Raw genomic sequence first — 12,929 nt, 5'->3', positions numbered from 1 at the left:
TCATCATCATCTATGAGGGAGGGGTTGACATTTGACTCACAGGGATTTTCCCCTTTATCTATTTCTCCATCACTGTCAGACATAGCTGTTAACTCGTCTGAACAAGTTTGGCTAACAGGACAAACACTTAAAACATCCTGAGATACCTCACTGTTCTCTGTGTCCCACTCGGAGTCGGCCAGTGGAGCAAGCGAAGTTTCCACATCCGCACACGACCCCGGTACCACCAAGGGGTTTCCAATGTCAGACGTACCTTGGAGATCCACCGAGCCTGACACGATCTGGACCTTATTCTGCTCATTTGCATCAAAGGCATCAACATTTGACCGTTTTTGGCCTTTTTTCCTGGTATCCGTAACAGATACCTCCATATCGTCCACACTGTCCTGTACAGTGGATGGTAAAGGAGAGGAAGCAACCACTTTCACTTCCTCGTTTGGTGGGGGTGGATTAATTAGGACACGATTACACACCCTCTCTCCAACGCCGGTCGGGGTGGACGAGTCCAATTCGTCGAACACCTCAGCCGGTGGGGGGGGGGGCGGGGCTGGGCTCCCGATTCACCTTCTCCCCATTAGTTTGTGGTGAGGAAGAATCGTCCCTCACGGCCCCTTCACTTTCCTGCGGTGTAACCGCATTGGGACAAACACTCTCCACGTGCCCGTAAGCTCCACACCCAAAACACGTCATAACCTCTGAGGAGGCAAACATTTTATATTCAAACCCGTCGATTTTTACACCGAGTACAACATTCAGTGTTTTTCCATTTTCAGGTAGTATCATATAAACCCCTCTTTTAAAGGACATGACGTGGTTAAATTTATCACTAACATGACGCATCGGCACCATCAAGATCCTCGACACAACCTTACCGAACTTGTTTAACTGGTTACACGAGTCCTGGTTCCTTATAAATGGTGGAATATTATTAATGTTAACTTTAACTATTGGGGCCTGTAAAGTGAACACAGAGAGGTAAGTGTTTGGTTCGATGAACAGGCCATGCTCAACCACCGTGGCGACCACGTGTTCCTCCGACACAAACACCACAAACTTCTTATTCATGCGAGAAGCAGCACGAACCTTATGTAACCCAACGATGTTACCGATGGCGGAAAGCACATCGTTAAGTTCCACCTCACTGGGAGGGAAGAAAAACACATCGTGTTTACGAGTTAGTGACTCAAACATCTCGACACGGAAACGTTCATCCGCCATTCAAACTCAAGAAAACAAGTTAGTAAACTTTACCGAGAGAACTTGGCGTTTCACAATCACCAAGAAATCAACGATTAAAGTTGAGAATTAACAAAGAACACGGTCACAGTGAACAAGAAAAACCTCCCCTGGCGGCCATGACAGGCCTTCGGCCTACGATTTTCTTGACACGAGACCGTGGGCTCTCTCTCTCTCTTTCTTTCTTCTCCAGACAGGAAGGAAAAAAAAACACAGGCAAAGTCCACAAGTAGAAAACGAACACATGGGAAAAGTGCAAGCACCAAATAGCACAGCAGAGAAGGGGTACTCACGACAAGAAGCAAGGAGTGGCCATGACGAGAGAGAGAGAGACACAGAGACAGAGACAGAGACAGAGACACAGACACAGACACAGACACAGAGACAGACACAGACACAGACACAGACACAGACACAGACACAGACACAGAGACAGAGACATATATATATATATATACATATATATATATATATATATATATATATATATATATATATATACATATATACATATATATATATATATATATATATATATATATATATATATATATATATATATATATATATATATATGCATATATACATATATACATATATACATATATCTTCTTCTTCTTCTTCTTCTTTCGGCTGCTCCCGTTAGGGGTCGCCACAGCGGATCATCCGTATGATCCGCATAGTGATTTGGCACATGTTTTACGCCGGATGCCCTTCCTGACGCAACCCTGGTCGCCTCTTACGACACAGGGATATGGTACACCTATTTTAACCAGGGTATACACCGGCCCAGTATACTGGTACTCATTTCGCCGACCTCGGAAGGATGACAGGCTGAGTCAACCCCCTGGTGTATTAATTCAGTGGCCCAACGGGGTTTGAACTCAGGACCTTTTGGATCCCAAGCCGCTGCCCTAACCACTGCGCCAACACCAGGCTATACATATATACATATACATATATATATATACATATATATACACATACATATATATACATATATATATACATACATATATATATACATATATATATATATATATACATACATATATATATATAGATATATATATATATATATATATATATATATAAATATATATATGAAGTAGTCACTGTTTGGAGGACGGTACAACACACAGACAAATAAGAGGTGGGAGTGGAGGGGAACTCGGATTGAAAGGTACTCCTGGGGGTTGGGAGGTGTGAGATTAGGACCCAGACAGTGTTGTGCTTGTTTCAATGAATGCTTTCATGGAAATTTAGCACCTTTGTGCGATTCACTGTTGTACATGTCATTGATCGAGTTTGACTCACACTTCAGGAAGAAATAAAAAGTTAATGAAGGGAAACAATGTGTAGCCTATTGATGACGTGCAAGTTATCATCTGATCACGAGCTGAATAAGAATTGTACGACAATTTACCAAAAGTTGCAAATCCATTTCTTTTTTTTTTGGGGGGGGGGGGGAGTTCATTTATTCTGACAAAAACTTAAAATGTGAGAGGAGATTAAGTGTGTGGCTTCAGAATTATGACTTAGAGGGAAATGGAAGAGCTCAGTGGGGAAATACACCTGAGAAAATGAAGATTTTCATATTTTGAGAATTAAAGGAGACGTTTTGGTATTCCGATTGATAACACATTCGAGGCCTGTAAATAGAATCATTCATTCCCCATCAATTATTATTGTGTGGATTCTTGAAAGACGATGAGTGTACTTTATTATGATGTCACTTTTTCACATTTTGTAACGAGACGCATGTTTGCATGCAACATCACGAATTAAACTTTTTGTTTATTTTGTCCTTTTTTCAGCTCAAGCAATTTTCAAAAATGCTACATCCCATTCTGGCTCGCACAATAAACATCAGACTACAATTTCCTTATTTTTCGTTCTGCTAAAACATAATGTGCTTCCTGCTGTTGCTGGTTAGACTCAAAGTAAGGAAAAAAGCCACAAAATTGCCACCAACTTATATTTTCCAAATACATACCAGTATCTGCCACATCGTGTCCACTCATGTTTAAAGCTTATATTTTCATGTTACTTCCACAAGAATGATTTGACTTCAATGAAATGTGCTATTGATCTAGACTGCTGCTGCTACTACTACTACTACAACACTAGATCAAACACAGACCAGCCAACTAGTGCAACGACTACTACCACTACTACTACTACTACTACTACTACTACTACTACTACTACTACTACTACTACTACTACTACTACTACTACTATGCCCCCATTTAACCCCATATTGTAGAGCATACTGATGGTTTATTCACTTAGAAAGAATTTAGTTGATAAATTATAATCCCACCTTAGTCTGGTCATCACTTATGAATGAATCATTAACAAGTATGCTCAGTCCCATGGAAATTTATTTCAAATTATAATTGTATATGGATGGAATGTGTTGAACATACACTTTAGGGGTGGATCCAGGTGAGGCTTTCAGGTTTGGACAACATCCACCACTCTTACTCTCCCCCCTCCCCCATACTTTGCATTAAATTATTGTTTAATTTTTCGAAGTAATGATTTAATAAACTTGTATGTATGTATGTACGTATGTATGTACATATATATATATATATATATATATATATATATATATATATATATATATATATATATATGTATATACATATATATATATATATATATATATACGTATATATATATATATATATATATATATATATATATATATATATATATATATATATATATATATATATATATATATATATATATATATATATATATATATATATGTATGTATGTCTGCTCTTCACTCATTGGTTGGACAGCTGACCTGACATCTCCCACAATTGTGACTTGAAATACTTAACCCAAAGTACCTAAAGGACAAAAAAAGACTCCCCCCCCCCCAAGTACCCAAAAGACCTAAATGACCCTGAGGACCCAAACAATCCTGAAGACCCAAAATACCCCAAAGACCTAAAAGACCCAAAAGATTGAAATGACCCCGAAGAGACAAAAGACCCCGAAGACCCAAAAGACCCCTTAACAACCCAAAAGACACCAAAGACCTAAAAAAAAACCAAATAACCAAAATGCCCCAAAGACCCCAAACTACCTAAAAGACTCAGAAGACTCAAAATACTGAAAATACCCCCATGACACAAAAGACTGAAAAGACCCCGAAAACCTACAATACCCTGAGAACCCAAAAGACCGTAAAGACCCCGAGAACTGAAAAGACTCTGAATACATAAAATACCCAAAGGACCCAGTGGACCCCAAAAACCCAGAGGATGCAAAAGACTTTGAGGACCCCGAACACCGAAAATATCTGGAGAATCCAAAAGACCCAGGGGATCCAAATGACCAGAGGACACAAAAAAACTCAGACGACCCAAAAAACTCAAAAGACCCAAAAGACCGAGAGGATCCAAAAGACCCCGAGGACTTAAAATACCGAGAGAACTCAAAAGACCCATCAGACCCATGGAAATTCTGCATAATGTTTAATGTGACTTTCGGCCCCTAACACCCCCCCCACACACGCGCACACACACACGCACACATGTGCACACACGCGCGCGCACGCACGCACGCACGCACGCACGCACACACACACACACACACACACACACACACACACACACACAACATCCCAAGTCCTCAATCCCCTCCCAACTCTGTCCTCTCTCTGCCTCCACTACCACCACACCCAAATTGTGCTCCCCTCCCTCCTCCTTCAAATACTCAAACCCCTCCCAACCCAGTGTCCTCAACTCCTCCCTCCCCCCCCAAAAAGGCCTCAACCCCCTCGATTCCAACTGTCACCTCTCTGCCCCAAACCCCAAGTACTCAATTTCCCCTTCCAACACCAAGTCCTCAATCCTCCCCCCTTCTCAACGTGTCAATCTCCCTCTTCCAACTCCATTCACCCTCACCTCAACTCTCTGTCCCCCCTCCCCATTTCTTCCTGTTTGTTTGTTCTAACAATGTTACACAGGAAATTTTGGCATACGAGAAGGCCATTCGGCCTATCATGTTTGCATTGTCCCTGTCTAGACCAGTAAAAGTAAAACCAAAAAAGTGCCGAGGTTGGACAAAAATGTTAACAAAGCCATTTCACCTGAAATGGGTTCTTAGGAGGTATCTCTAACCACACAAAAAGTCCACTCGAATCCACCCATGGCAAACACCCGTTTTCACTGAAAATCCAAGATGGCCACCTCCGCAGAGCGTAAAATATTGAAATAAGGCATAACTTTGCTGAAAATCAACATATAAACACAAATAAAGTGTCTAATCCAACTAATTTTGATGTGACCTTTCACTTGGAAATATTTTCAAGGACATATAAGGTGGCATTCATGTTCAAATGTCAAAAACAACGTCATTTTTGGTATAATATTGAGGGAAAATGTGAAAATTATATGAACAACAGCAGCAGCAGCAGCAGCAGCAGCAGCAACAGCAGCAGGGTCGTACTGCCGGGCTGTGGCTCACTGACTACAGTGAGTCAGACACAGTCAGTGCTCGGGAAACCACCGTACGAGTCGGTTGTGTGTCAGTGAGGCTCCTGTTCTCCATCCGGTGTGTTGGCTTCGGGTACCAAAATATTAGATTTGACTCTCATCAACTCTCAGCGAAAACCAACCTTCAAACTCCAAACACCCCAGCAGCTCCAACGATATCTCTCAGCTTGTCAAAGGCGTAGAAGACAGAAGCATGACTCTGGATGATGCACTACAGAGCGATGCATTGAGCAACATCCGCACTGCTTTTGAAGATTGGCGTGCATCAATACAAAGCTATGGGACTGCAAGATTGTGGATACAATACCAAAATATGGTATCCATTCTTAGGTCCTTCATTCGCTCTGCTCGTATAGGTTGCTGGCCTCTGTATTTGCAGTCACTGCATGAAATGCACCCTTTTCTTGCTGCTGCCGGTCACAACAACTGTACGAAGTCTTTGGCTTTGTTCATCCCAAGAATGATTGACCTGGAACAAACCCATCCAGATGTATATAGGGCATTTATGAATGGTCTCTTTCCAGTCAGAAGAAGTGACAGTGCGTGGTCAGGAATTTGCACAGACCTCTTCATAGAGCAAGTTCTGATGGCCAGCATCAAATCAACTGGCGGCTTAACCCAAGGGCATGGATTCAGTGACAGCACTCGACTTCTCTTCCTGCTCTCAAGAGCTGTGTGTGCCAATATAAGCCAGTCCATTTTCGCGATAGCTGGTTTATTTATGGATACACCTGATGAACATCGTGAGTTAGCAGCAGCCCGGATACGTCGTGACATGAGTGATATACAGAAGATTCTCCAAGTGTTCCTTGAGCGTGGCGTATTCAACAAACCATCATTGAAAATTGTAAGTCTATCAACTGGCTTGGTGGCAAATGATTCTGTGAATGCAGATGAGGCTCAAAGTGTTGGAAAGAAGATCCTTGATTCCATGGTCGGACAATCTGTCGCAGAATACAAGTTTTCTCAGAAGAATCAAGTTAAGATTCCGGCATCAGCTACTCATGTGAAAACATCTTCTGGTGAACAAATTGAGATGGATTCACAGTGTCTCTATCAGCGTTTTGTTCTTTCAGGTTTCAATGGTGACAAACCACTTCCACATCTCTTCCGATATGAGATGTGCTTTTTCCCACCATCTCTCTTTAACAAACATGTGCATGAGGATTGGGGATAAATCGGAAATAATTCACCATCTCCTCAAGCTTGTTCCAGAGAGCAGTAGTGTAAAGTCCTGTGACATGAGTATGCAGTATATCATTGATGGTGGTAGCCTGCTTCATAAATTCTTATAGCCTAAAAATGCCAGCTACTCAGAGATCTGTGAAATGTACGTCCGACACATCAAGCAATCGTATCGTCATGCTTTGGTTGTGTTTGATGGGTATCATGGATCGAGCTCAAAGGATGAAACATATTGTTGCAGGATGGGGAATGATATAGGTGCTACAGTTATGGTTTCACCAGAAGTGTATGTAACCATGACCAAGAAGAGCTTTCTTGCCAATCCTTCCAACAAGCAAGCATTCAATCTACTTGCAGAGCAAATGACCAAAAGCGGATATCGCCGTTGAACATGCAACAGGTGATGCTGACTACAAGATATGTATGTCAGCATGTCTTCACACCAAAGAGAAGCCAACAGCTGTCGTCGCCAAGGATTCTGATTTGTTCCAGCTGCTAACGCATCATGCCAGTATTGCTGACAAAGACTTATACATGGTGACGTCCAAACAAACAGTGTGTGTGACAACTTTGGCAAAGAAGCTTGACCCATCACTCTCTGGCGCCCTGCTCTTTCTGCATGCTTTCAGTGGGTGTGACACTACGTCTAGACCGTATGGGATTGGCAAAGTTTCAGTACTCAAGAAATATGCAGAACTAGAGCGGTGTAGTTCAATATTCATGTCTCCATCTTCATCTAAAGCAGGTATAGAAAGAGCTGGAGAAGATGCCTTGTTGATCATCTATGGCTGCACAACATCTCTGACCCTTGACTCAGCAAGAGTGGACAAGTTTCAGCAGAAAGTGGCTACTGCCACACAGTATGTGTCACCAGAGAAGCTTCCACCAACATTTTATGCAGCCATTTTCCATAGTCATCGCACATACCATCAGGTTCAGGCATGGTGTGGTGTGGTAATGATCTTCCTGCAGAAGAATGGGGATGGACGACTTCTCCTTCTGGCTTATATCCCGTCAAAATATCTCAGCTGCCGGCACCTGATCGACTACTTAACATAATGCGATGCAATTGTGCTGGAAATTGCAACAGAAGAACGCGTACATGCCGCAAAAATGGGCTCCATTGCACTCCATCTTGTGGTCAATGCAAGGGCATTACCTGTTTGAACGGTCCACCTGTGGACATTGAAGAAAATGAGGTGGAAAATGATGATGATGAAGCGGGACTATCCATAAATTAAGGTGTGTTTACTATATATGTATATAATGTCTATAAAATAATCAAATATGTGTATAAAATAAATTAGTGTTTGCATACATATGTCAAAGATTGTAGCCAGTTGTTCAGACAATTAATTTAGCTCATTTAAGGGTAATTTTAGGCCAAAATTAGGATTTTTAGAGGATTTAAAAGTGAACACATCTTCTAATCTCCTCTAAAGTAACTTTAAATGGAAGAGCACCTCAAAAATAGTAGGATTAGACACTTTATTTTTGTTTCTATGTTGATTTCCAGCAAGGTTATTCCTATTTCAATACTTTACGCTCCGCGGCGGCAGCCATCTTGGATTTTCAGTGAAAACGAATATTTTCCATGGATGGATTCGAGTGGAATTTTTTGTGTGGTTAGAGATACCTCCAAATAACCCATTTCAGGTGAAATTGCTTTGTTAACATTTTTGTCCAACCTCGGCACTTTATTGCCTGGCCTCGTCCCCGTTTGTTATAAGAACAATGTTAAAAGTAAATAAAGATGGAATGTGAAATTCACAATCACTTCCCCCTTTCTTCATTCATCCTTACTATAATTCACGGACCGGTGTTTGTGTGTTTGTTACTTGCAAAATCGAAGAATTTACAAGTATATTGGTCAGTCGATTTAGTTATTCTGAATGTCCATCTGTCCATCTGTCTGTCATCACAATGTCTGTCTGTTTGTCACCTACAGGTCACAATTTTAAACCGATCTTCACGAAACTTCACCACATGGTAGAGTTTGTCATAAGCCTATTGTTTTTGAGGTCAAAAGGTCAAAACGTCAAAATAGGCCAAAGGTCAACAACTTCGGCAAGATTTTAAAATCCTCAAATTTCATCCGATTGACTTGAAATTTGAACAGGATTTACATTTCAGGTCAATGAATTCGACTAGCCAATTTTGTTTTAGGTCAACATAGATCAAAAGGTCAACTTATGCGAGATGACTAAAATACTCATTTTTCATCCGATTGAATTGAAATTTGAAGAGGATTTTTTTTCAGGTCACTGAATTCAACCAGCCAGTTATTTTTGAGGTCAACATGGACCAAACGGTCAACATAATCCCAAGGTCAACAACTCAGGAGGTATTTCTAAAATCCTCAATTTTAATCTCATTGACTTGAAATTTGAAGAGGATTTGCAGATCAGGTCACTGAATTCAACCACCAATTATTTTTGAGGTCAACATAGGCCAAAAGGACAACATAGGCCGAGTTACTAAAATTGTCAAATTTAATCCCATTGACTTGAAATTTGAAGAGGAGTTGCAAATTTGGTCACTGAATTTAACCACCCAATTATTTTGTGGTCAACACAGACCAAAAGGTCAACATAGTCCCAAGGTCTGCAACTAAGGTAGTATTTCTAAAATCCTCAATTTTCATCTGATTGACTTGAAATTTGAAGAGGATATCTCTATTATAATACCAAGCTTGCACACTAAAAACTCGGTTCGCCGTTTCACGATCCCTATGAAATTGCTGTGACACTTAGCGGACATGCCGACAATGCTTGGGAAGTCTTGGCGTTCCATAGTACCACTTGCATTTTGCACAATGCGTATTTTTGTCATTCCCCGTGTACGGTCTGTCGTCTGCTACCAGCTATGTTGTACTGCTATCCCGTGCATGTGCATGGGTATCGCTAGTGTATGTATGTATGTATGTATGTATGTATGTATGTATGTATGTATGTATATATTGCCTGGGGTTGGCGCAGTGGTTAGGGCAGCAGCTTGGGATCCAAAAGGTCCTGAGTTCAAGCCCCGTTGGGCCACTGAATTAATACACCAGGGGGTTGACTCAGCCTGTCATCCTTCCGAGGTCAGCGAAATGAGTACCAGTGTACTGGTCCGGTGTATACCCCGGTTAAAATAGGTGTGTCAGATCCCTGTGTCGCAAGAGGCGACCAGGGTTGCATCAGGAAGGGCATCCGGTGTAAAACATGTGCCAAATCACTATGCGGATCATATGGATGATCCGCTGTGGCGACCCCTTACGGGAGCAGCTGAAAGAAGAAGAAGAAGAAGAAGATATATATATATATATATATATATATATATATATATATATATATATATATATATATATATATATATATTTCACGTAACTGAATTCAACCACCAATTATTTTGTAGGTCTACACCGGCCAAAAGGTCAACATAGGCCAAATTTTAAAATTGTCAATTTTTATCCGGTTCACTTGAAATTTGAAGAGGTGTTGCATATTTGGTCAATGAATTTAAGCACCAATTATTTTTGAGGTCAAATTTGTTTTATGGATTTTGCAAGTGTCGTGCTCTGCACGCCGTCTTCTTCTTGTTTGTGTGCTGGTCATGCTACTCCTACACTTATGGGCCAATTTCACCCAGAATTGCAACATAGGATCAGCATGACCCCAATTAGTGTATGGGGGTGTTTTAATCTTTGCTGTTGGTCTTGGGGGGAGGGGGAGTGGATGCAAATTCTCTATAAAAATGTGTATTGTGTAGCACTGCCTCCAGGTGGGGGAGGGTATTACAAGTCTTCACCATTTACAGTACAGTATTCCTGTCCCCACGATTTCCAGTGCAGTGAGGTGTTTTGAATTATAAGCAGTAGGTATGTTTTTGCTTCATGGACATAAGTTCATGGGATGTTTTTTTGCCTATACAGAGCTGTCAGTTGCCTATACACCACCCCAATAAAGGTATGCATCAGAAGAATATGTTGCATGTTTGGAACAAGATTGCTCGTCTGGTGAGTACTCTGCTAGTTCCAGTAACGATACATCATCAACAAATTAGGCAATATTGGAGACTCAAAGTACCTGGTGTGTTTTTCCAGATTGTGAATTTGCCGTTGATGATGACATCAACATAATGATGACATCCACACAACAGCTTTCCTTTTTGAACTCTAACAATAACATACAAAACTAAAACCATACCTAGATATATACACAACATCACCAACCACAACATTGTCACCTTCAAAACTGAAGCTGAAACTATTTTCTTGGATCGGGTGACATGCATGCATGCACCACGATCAGCTAATCATTGCAATGGCTTTAGTCAATTAATATACTATCAGGTATATTACAGGTCACAATTTTGAAGGTTTATGCTGTGCTGTTGTGTATAGGTGCACGTGGTAGAAACATTATCCGGCTTAAACGTTTTACATAGCCAATCAGAATGCATAAGCTCTTCCAAAACGAACAGAACCATTCTACCTCTATTGCCTCAACCCTTCCCCCATTCCTCAATCTCCCTTCATAAATTCCTGAAAACATATCTGAATGGGTTACAGATTATAAAATGTTTCTCACAGTTGAACAACTTTCAAGTTAACAAATGCCAAAATTCATTCTGCTGGAGTATATAGCAAGATAGGTAAATTATAGGTAACTCAAAAAGCTCTTAATATTATCATTCCATCACTGATGAGCTTTCGTTAATAGATCATCATAATCATCATCAATGTAACATACTCTTGACAGAGCGTAGGTGCTGCCAAAGTAGTCTTTTGGGAAAGGTTATGTTGCGTGGTTTGCCATTGCTTTCCCAGCAGTCATTATAAAGGCAGGAATTTGAAAAAAAATTTCAGGACAACTAGGGATAACTCGAGTTCCTACTTGTTTGTGAAAGACACCATGGAATCTTTAACGTTCACCAATGACCAGTGCTGGCAGACGGGTCCTCCGGCTTAACGTCCATCCGATGATCGATGTACACGCACATTGATGCCTCCCCCTGCATGTGAAATACCAGAGTGACAATTCATATCAGGGTCGAGATTCAAACCCAGGTTGGACAGCTCATGAGTGAGTGTGCATACCTTTAGGCTATCTTATCAATGCACAGGGCCAAATAATACTTATGAAACACATACTTTGCGAAAGACAATCAAATGTTCTCCAACAAGCACCCCCCCCCCCCTTCCATTCCCAGCCAAACTAGTTATTCTTTCATTAAATCATATTCGAGACTACTTGCAGATACTTGATTTTTAAAATGAGATTTTTTATTTAATTCAACACTCCAGGACAAACATGAAAACCATAATTAGTGGTTTATTATTGTGATCAAACATAAAACTCCATATTGCAGGAATGGAAACTGGGTTTATGGACACAAGTTGTTCACAACAGGCTGGGCCAGGAGAGGCAAAGCGAGCCCTGCTGAGCCAAGCCTCGCACCCACGCAACAACAAAAATAGTCACAGCACACTGGCAGCACAACCTCCTGCGGATATAAATGCTTAGGTAGAGCTAAGAGCTGCAGCAATTTCTCAGTGTAATTAATGCGTGATTTGCAGCTGTTTGTTGTTCCGCTGTGCTCTTGCTTGCTCTGGCTAATGCATAGCAATTGAGGACTAATTGGGTGCTGATGGGAAGATGGTTATCTGGGAATAAACCCCGTGGAGCCAGACGCTTAGGCTCCACTAATGAAAATTGCTACAGGGCCTAATTTCCGGGCCTGGAAAGCTCGATTCTGGGTTTATGCTTCATTTATATTACAAACCAATGCTCTTTTGGAACTACCTCATCCTCCTCATTAATTACTACATTGTGAATTGTGAAATATTTCCGAGTAATTATATTAGATGGAATAAAGAAAACTTTTTGTTGAAAATGGAATTTTTTTTCAATAGTTGAATGAACTTTCTTTTAAACATTATACAAAGTCACCCAAACGTCAGTTTACTGAGATTACCACGTTTAGAGCAAAATAGTTGCATAG

General features: G+C 40.8%; 1 long non-coding RNA gene across 1 annotated transcript in view; it reads right to left on the bottom strand.

Annotated features, from left to right (window-relative positions):
- LOC147021835 (uncharacterized) overlaps positions 1–12,929 on the bottom strand; it is a 63,493-nt gene that overhangs the window by 32,546 nt on the left and 18,018 nt on the right. The window contains exon 2 of the long non-coding RNA XR_015060959.1: positions 11,822–11,939. This is a non-coding gene — a long non-coding RNA (uncharacterized LOC147021835). The remainder of the gene's footprint in view (positions 1–11,821; positions 11,940–12,929) is intronic.

Source organism: Eptatretus burgeri, chromosome 8, assembly GCF_056783735.1.
Source record: "Eptatretus burgeri isolate ZD-2024b chromosome 8, Ebu_testis_v1, whole genome shotgun sequence".
Lineage (NCBI taxonomy): Eukaryota > Metazoa > Chordata > Myxini > Myxiniformes > Myxinidae > Eptatretus > Eptatretus burgeri.
The sequence above is the reverse complement of the archived record's forward strand: the minus strand, read 5'-3'. Positions and strand labels throughout refer to the sequence as shown.